Source organism: Lactuca sativa, chromosome 9 (assembly GCF_002870075.4).
Source record: "Lactuca sativa cultivar Salinas chromosome 9, Lsat_Salinas_v11, whole genome shotgun sequence".
Classification (NCBI taxonomy): Eukaryota; Viridiplantae; Streptophyta; class Magnoliopsida; order Asterales; family Asteraceae; genus Lactuca; species Lactuca sativa.
The window spans coordinates 205,498,909-205,506,577 of record NC_056631.2 but is presented as its reverse complement, the minus strand read 5'-3'; the positions used below and the strand labels follow the sequence as shown (position 1 = coordinate 205,506,577).

General features: G+C 38.9%; 1 non-coding gene across 1 annotated transcript; it reads left to right on the top strand.

Moving 5' to 3' along the window:
• The first annotated feature begins 2,367 nt into the window (after nucleotides 1-2,367).
• LOC111920570 (small nucleolar RNA R71) lies at nucleotides 2,368-2,474 on the top strand. The gene has a single exon (XR_002859926.2). It is a non-coding gene; the product is annotated as a small nucleolar RNA R71 (small nucleolar RNA).
• The last annotated feature ends 5,195 nt before the right edge of the window (nucleotides 2,475-7,669 follow it).

The following is a 7,669-nucleotide window of genomic DNA, read 5'->3' as shown; positions in this document are numbered from 1 at the left end:
TGGTCCCCCTGACTTTTTAAAGGCCACGTCGTGGCTGGCTATGCCCACGTCGTGGACTTTGAAACTATCCTCTGGTCCCGTGTTTTCATTTGTTACCACGACGTGGCTGTATCAGCCCACGTCGTGGAAACTGCCTGATTACAAAATTTTATAAAATCTCACATTTTAACTAATTACTTTGCATCTCATTTATTAATTAAAGTTCCCCACAGCTAATTCTTTACTAAGTATCAGTTATTTGATGATGAGTTGATATCTATCCTAATTAAAAGCTAAAAAAGAAAAGAAAATGCAAACCAAGCTCGGGTTGCCTCCCGAGAAGCGCTTCTTTTTCTTGGAGTCTTGAGCTGGACTCCGTGCCTTCTACGTTGAATCTTCTGGAGAGTCCACCACCAAGATCTTTTGTTCCTTGAATCGCCTATTATAAGCTTGAACTCGCCTTTTTATATGCCTTCTTTGAATTCTCCTTTTTAGCTTTTCCCTCTTCTTCAAGCTTGCGTTTTGTGCCCTTGGTTTGTTCCTTGCACTCCATAACATCCTCCTCCTCTTTCACCACCGGCTTTGTCACTCTTGAAGTGACCTCCTCTTCATCACTTGTCATCTCCTCATCCTTTTTGCTCACCCAAGAAGGCGGACTCTTGTAAGCTATGACTTCAATCAAATATGGAACAGATGCCCTCGGTTTTGTTCTTTTGACTTGATGAACTGCCTTGATCTCTTCTTCCATAAGCTTTTCCAGTTCTTCTAGTTCATTGTCTTCATTAATTGTGAACACCTCTTCTTTATCCTCTTGGAAGTGATCTTGTATTCCAAAAACTTCTTGTTCATCTCCAACCCTCAAAGTGAGCTTAGACTCACGAATATCAACCAGAGCTCCAGCAGTGTTAAGCAATGGACGACCAAGGATTATTGGAACATCAGGATCTTCCTTTATATCCAAAACTACAAAGTCTATTGGAAAAACAAAATTTTCCAATTTTCACCAAAATATCCTCCACGATGCCCCGGGGTTGTGTCACCGAACGATTCACCATGTGAATCTTCATTTTTGTAGCCTTCATCTTCTGAATCTCCAATTTTTGATAAAATGAAAAAGGCATCAAGTTAATCCTAGCCCCAGAATCGGCTAAAGCATTAACCTTCATTTTATTACCAAACTCACACGGAAGAGTGGGGCGTCCAGGATCCCCCATCTTTTCTGGTGTCTCTCCCAACACGGATTTTGAGGTTTGTTCACTTAGAACCACCTTTGACTGCTTCTTTAATTGCCTTCGAGTGTCTATCAAATCTTGCAGTAATTTCTGATTCTCGGGAGTTTTGGATAAGGACTCAACAAACAGAGTATTAATCGGGATCCCCTTCATATGCTTTACAAACTCTAAATGCTCCTTCTCCAGTAGACTAAGTGCAGCTCGGGTTGGGAATGGAAAAGGTGGCTGATAAACTGGAACGGGTTCAAAGAAATTTTGGTCAGACATGCGCCACGTCGTGGCCAGAGGAGTGCCACGTCGTGGCGAAGCTGTTTCAGCAACTTTTTCACTTTCGAACTTTGACTTCTTGGGTTTTGGATCGGGCTGCTATGGTTCTTCTTCCAATACCTCCAGGAACTCATAGATTGCATCTTCTTCAGTATCGATGGCCATTACATGAGATTGGGTCTTTACTTCGGGATTCTTCGGGAACAATTTTTCATGAACCAAAGTGGCTAGTTGACCAAATTGTACTTCAAGGTTATGGATGGAGGATTGCTGATTCTTTATCAGAGTTTGTTGTTCCATAATAGCAGAATCAGTAGCATCGTGTCTCTTTTCCGAAGCTTCCATAAACTTCATCAAAATGGTCTCTAGGTCGGGTTTCTTCTCGGCTGGTGGCTGCTCCTTCTGATAAAAGCCTTGACTTGTCTGCATATACTTCTCTTCTTTTTGCTTCTTATACTCTTTATATGGCAGCCACTCCTTCTTCGGTTTCCTCCAGTCCTCATCAAACTTATCCCCATTAGAGTAGCACACTTGAGCTTTTCTGTTCCCAAACTCATCCACATTGTAGTCCTTGGTCAAGTGTGGACCACTACATCTCTCGCAACCCACTCTTATGGCATGTATCGACTGGTCCATTTGAGTTATTCTTTGATCCATATTATTCAGCATGGCCATGACAGCTGCTATTTCTTCAGTTTGGGCTCCTCCACCGCCTTTGATTCCATCTTGCCTAGGGTTGTGGTATTCGCGAGAGTGCTTCGCGAATTCTTCAATTAGCTCCTTGACCTCCCTTGGATTTTTCTTTGTCAAAGGTCCTTGAGAATCAAGGAGTTGTCTTGTCATAACGTTGACCCTATCATAAAAGATTGACATCTCTTGCTGCACATTTAGGTCATGCTGAGGGCAATTTCTTAGCAATCCCTTGTACCGCTCCCATGCTTCGTATAATGACTCCCCCGGCTGTTGCTCAAAGTTGGTTATTGCCTTCTTGATTTTGGCTATCTTGGATGGCGGGCAAAACTGGTCCAGGAATTGCTCACACATTTGAGCCCAAGTGGTAATTGTACCCGGTGGGAGTGCTTTTAACCACTCCTTAGCAGCTCCTTTGAAACTGATGGGAAGCATTCTAAGCAAGACTGTGTTTCTGTTGACATTTGGGACATTAAAGTAATCCGCAATGTCGTTGACTTCATCTAGATGCTTAAAAGCATCCTCATGATCTTTCCCGAAGAATGGGATGTCCTTCAGTACAGTAAATATATGTCCCTTCAGCTCGAATGTGGCAGTGGCAGGTGTTGCGGGTTGGACTAAACCGGGACCCACATCTTCTCGGATCCGCTTCTTGTAAGCTCCCATGGACATCTCTTCAATTGCTGTCATCTCGTTCCTTGGCTCGTTCTCGGGTTTGCTTGTGTGTTCTTCAAATTCCGGCTCGGTATCGCTTTCGGACTCGGTTTGGACAGGTGTATGATCCAAATGCTCAAGATTGCTCTTGTGCCTCGAGGATGAACTTGACTCTCCGGTCTTCTGTCCTGACTTCCTAGAAAAAGCTGACTTCAATTCTTGTAAGGGCGTCTTTTTCTTGTGAATTGCGGACTCGGGATCTTCAAGTGGTGGCACAAAGGGTGTGTTTGAGCTTCTGGTCATGAACTCCTGCAACTTGCTAAACTAAAAACGTAAAACTGAACTAAAATAAGAAAAACTAACTAACAACTAAAAATTTCGTTTTTTAATAGTGCACGTCATGGCAGGTATATGGCCACGTCGTGGACTCTGTGACTGACATAAAAAATTTTATTTTGCTGAAAAATTAACTTTTTGTGGTTTTTGCTCCACAAGAAGGATTGATTAATTTAATGCAAATAAGTAAGCTAAAAACTAAGAAAAACTAAGTCGTTCCCCGGCAACGGCGCCAAAAACTTGATGTGCACAAAAGTACTCACTAATTTTAATATTTATAACCTAACAAACTTAACTAACTATGCACTTATAGGCAGTGTACCTAGTTAAATTACAGTATAGTTTAGGTAAGTCGGGTGTCGATCACAGGGAACGGTGTTCTAATTAATTTATTTACTATTAAATTAACCTAATTATTAACAAGTTTATAATAGGGGTTTTATCTGATTTTATAAGATCAGATGAACTTAAATCAAATTCACTAAGTAAAAACACACTCTTGTTTAGTTTGAATCCACTTCTTCATTATGGCTAGCTAATGATTACAGATTATTAAGTTGGTTTTTTAGTTGTATTAGTAATTTAGTTCTAACTTTACCAATAATTAACTAATTCATGTCAAATCATGTATGTTCACACATAATTAAACACAGAACTAATTATGAATGTAAATATGTTATGTAAGATTTGTTGTATAAACGCAATTATGGTTACAATACACGTTCTCTAGCACAGCTAAGCTTAATTATTCTAATTACTAACTAAGATTAGTCAATCCTAGCTCTAACATTTTAATGTTCACTAAATCATTAGGTAAACAAATTCATGCAGTTAATGGTCACTAAGCTACACAGAACATGCAATCAAGCAATTAGAGAAGCAAACAATAACATGCTAGGTTATACAAATCAAACACAACCAATTTGTACCAACTAAACTTAATCCATAAACATTGAACTATTCAGAAGTTTGAAGCTTCATCTAGCTAAACAAGAGTAGCTAGATTCAGCTGCTCATCCTAGCAACTAATAAACAAACACAACTTAAAGTAATAAAAGACATGTTCTTAATTAACTAAAATATAAACCTTTTATTCTTTTTGGTGTTGAAAACCTTCTTCCAGAACCCTTCTTTCGCTCTGAATCGTCTCCTGGAACTCTTTCCTTCAGCCAAAAGGTTCTTCTTTTCGTAATAATTAAGAGCACTTAAATAATCTCCAAAAACCCGCGCCACGTCGTGGCTATCCAGGCCACGTCATGGGCTTCAAGCTATCCGTACCGTACAAGGAAATCCTCCGCATCGCGATGTCTATCTTCTAGAACACTCATGCCACGTTGTGGCCGACTTTGCCACGTCGTGAATTCAGTATCTATCGTGGATTTATTCTTTTCTTGTCTTTCAAGTCTCCCATGTTCTCCATATTGTCACTTTTGGTCCCTCTCTTCAAAAATCCTTTTAATTGACTGAAAATAACAATTTAAAGTCATAAGTACCATTATTCTAAACATATTATCAACTTATTAACAAAAATGTACTTAAATATTGCCTAAAAATAGGTATAAATATGGCAATATCAGGGTGTCAATCCCGTATACATCTATACACACAATGTCCGCTCTCCCTACAGGAGACTCTGGTAAACCAACTTGACAACGGAGAAGGCCGTGTCCTGAAGATGCATCTCGTATAGTGAGTTATGATGTAAATATTGGGCTAATGATAAAGACTCACAAATAAACTGACCGACGTAAACCTATATGTCTATACATGTATACATAATATATAATTAATGATCAAACGACCTTCGGACGGATATCCGATCCCACCAAACCACATCCCAACGAGGAAAAGGAAATAGGGCGAACTAGCCTTCCTAAGTCCTTTAAACATTATTTATATAACTATACAAGTACAAGCATACATTTAACTAAGTAGAAGCATTTAACGAAGTTGAAGTGTTTATCGAAGTAGAAGTGTATCACAAAGTAGAAGCGTTAACAAGTAGGAGCGCATCACGAAGTAGAAGCGTATCACGAAGTAAAAGCGTTAACAAGTAGGAGCGTATCACGAAGTAGGAGCGTATCACGAAGTAATCACGAAGTAGGAGCGTATCACGAAGTAAAAGCATTAACAAGTAGGAGCGTATCACAAAGTAAAAGCGTATCACGAAGTAAAAGCGTTAACAAAGTAATAGCATTTATCTAAGTAGGAGCATTGACTAAGTAGAAGTATAACGAAGCAGTAGTATCTAACAAAGTAGGAGTATAAATACATGGAAGAAAACTTTGATGAAAACTTTGGAAAACCTTTATACTTAAGAAAATCATGACTTGGTATTCTTTTGTAAAATAAATTTGAAAACCTTTAGAAATCCTTTGAAAACCTTTCATAAACAAGTTTTAAGTGAAACTTTGATAAAACATTATAGGTAAAGAAATCCTTTGTTTAAAATACTACTGTAACTAAATCTGAAATAAAACATACAGCACGAGAGTCACTTAGAGGAAAGCTTTGAACAAGTAAAGACGTTTTAGAAAACCATTTACAGTATCATACTTGGTAAAACAGTTAACATTGTAATAAATCCTTGTGCATGCGGGTTATCAATCACATGTGATTGCTATGATAACTGGCATGTTTTAACTTGTATTCCCCCCCTAAAAGCATGTAAAAACATTTAAAAGGTTAATTCAGGGGTATGAACTCACCTGTTGTAAGCGGATCGAACGAAAGTGCCGGGTGGGTGCTCGGTGTCAAGTAAAGACTTGAACACACTTAGTGACCTATTAACATATGTTTACATACAATTAGTAAATATACTACTAATTTAAACACGTATACGCATCCTAAAATGCGGAAAGCACTTTGGTCAAGTGTTAGGAGTGTCCCGGGTAACATCTAAGGGTGTGTATGGCCTAGATAGGGAGTTTACTCTTCAAGAGTAAACTCTTTATAGAGTTTACGGCCCTAAGACCTTATTCCCATGAGTTTACGGCCGTAAACTCATGGATGGTGTGTTCTTTGATGCATTAAGGTCTTATAACACTTGTGGAATTAGGCTAGGTTCAATTCTAGGGCTTGTGAAGGGTTTAAGGCTTCAAAATGGACCATTTAAGGAGTTTACGGCCTAAGACTACTCCTTGAGGAGTTTAGGAACGTAAACACATGAGTTTACGGTAGTAAACTCATGTTGGTCCATTTCTTTTGTTGTTTGGTGGTTCTAACTCATGCATGTAAGGTTCTAGTCACTTTTAGGAGCAAAGGAAGGTGTTTAGGGCACTTAAACACCTTGGAAAGGTGTTTACGGTCTAAGGAGATGTTCTTGTGGAGTTTACTACCTTAAACACATGAGTTTACGGTAGTAAACTCATTTTGTCCATGAATACTATGTTTTGGTGCATCAAACGAAGGATTACAAGGCTCTATGCACTCGTGGAAGCTTTTGGAGGTGTTTGAGGGGTAGTTTAACACCTTAAAAGGTGTTTATGGTCTATGAACATGAGTTTACGGTCTAAGGATGTTCTTAGACCGTAAACTCATGTTTACTCCCCATTTGGTCCGATTTTGGTGTTCTAAGTCCTTTCGGGTAAGCCTCTAAGCCATTGCTAAGCATGAGAAGTGTTTGGGAGGGTTTTTGGGCATCAAACCCACTTCCAAAGGGGTTTACGGTTTTTGGGAGGCTCCCAAGACCGTAAACTCATGTTCTTGGGGGTTTTTGGATGATTAAGTCACGAATTTGCAAGCTAGATAAGTTAGATAACAAGCTAGGAAGGTTTACTTACCGATTTAAGGCTCGGAGGGGCGATTTTTGACCAAAACCCGTTTGTAGAGAGAGAAAGTAGAGAGAGAGAGAGTCTAAGGTGGGAAAAGGCTTCTAAGGAGTGTCCGCCCACCCTTATATAGGGCTTGGGTATTGTACCCGGTATACGACTACCCGATTTACGTGTTTTTATTTTCGCTTGACGAATATTAATTAAAATATTCCAACGGGTTTAAATCCGGTCAAAAATATTTTCGGGATAAATTTGGCTAATTTTTGACGTAATTAATTTCGACGTTAAAACTAACGGAAATTTTTGGGTTGTCACATATATATATATATATATATATATATATATATATATATATATATATATATATATATATATATATATATATATATATATATATATATATATATAAGGGAGCCTTCAATCGAGAACATTTCTTATTGCGAGAACATCTGAGAACAAATTTGGACCACATAATTTTTTTAATTAAACTATAAATAATATTAATAAAAATCAATCAATTGTTTAAAAAAACCCACTAACCAAATCTACTAACCACCCAAACAACACCACCCATCACCACTACCTACCACCCACCACCACCTCCACCACTACCCGCCACCACCACTAACCACTACACCCATCACCATGCACCACCACTCATCACTACCGACCACCACCACCCACCTTCACCACCACCTGCTACCACCACCCCCACCCATCACCCACCAAAATCACCAC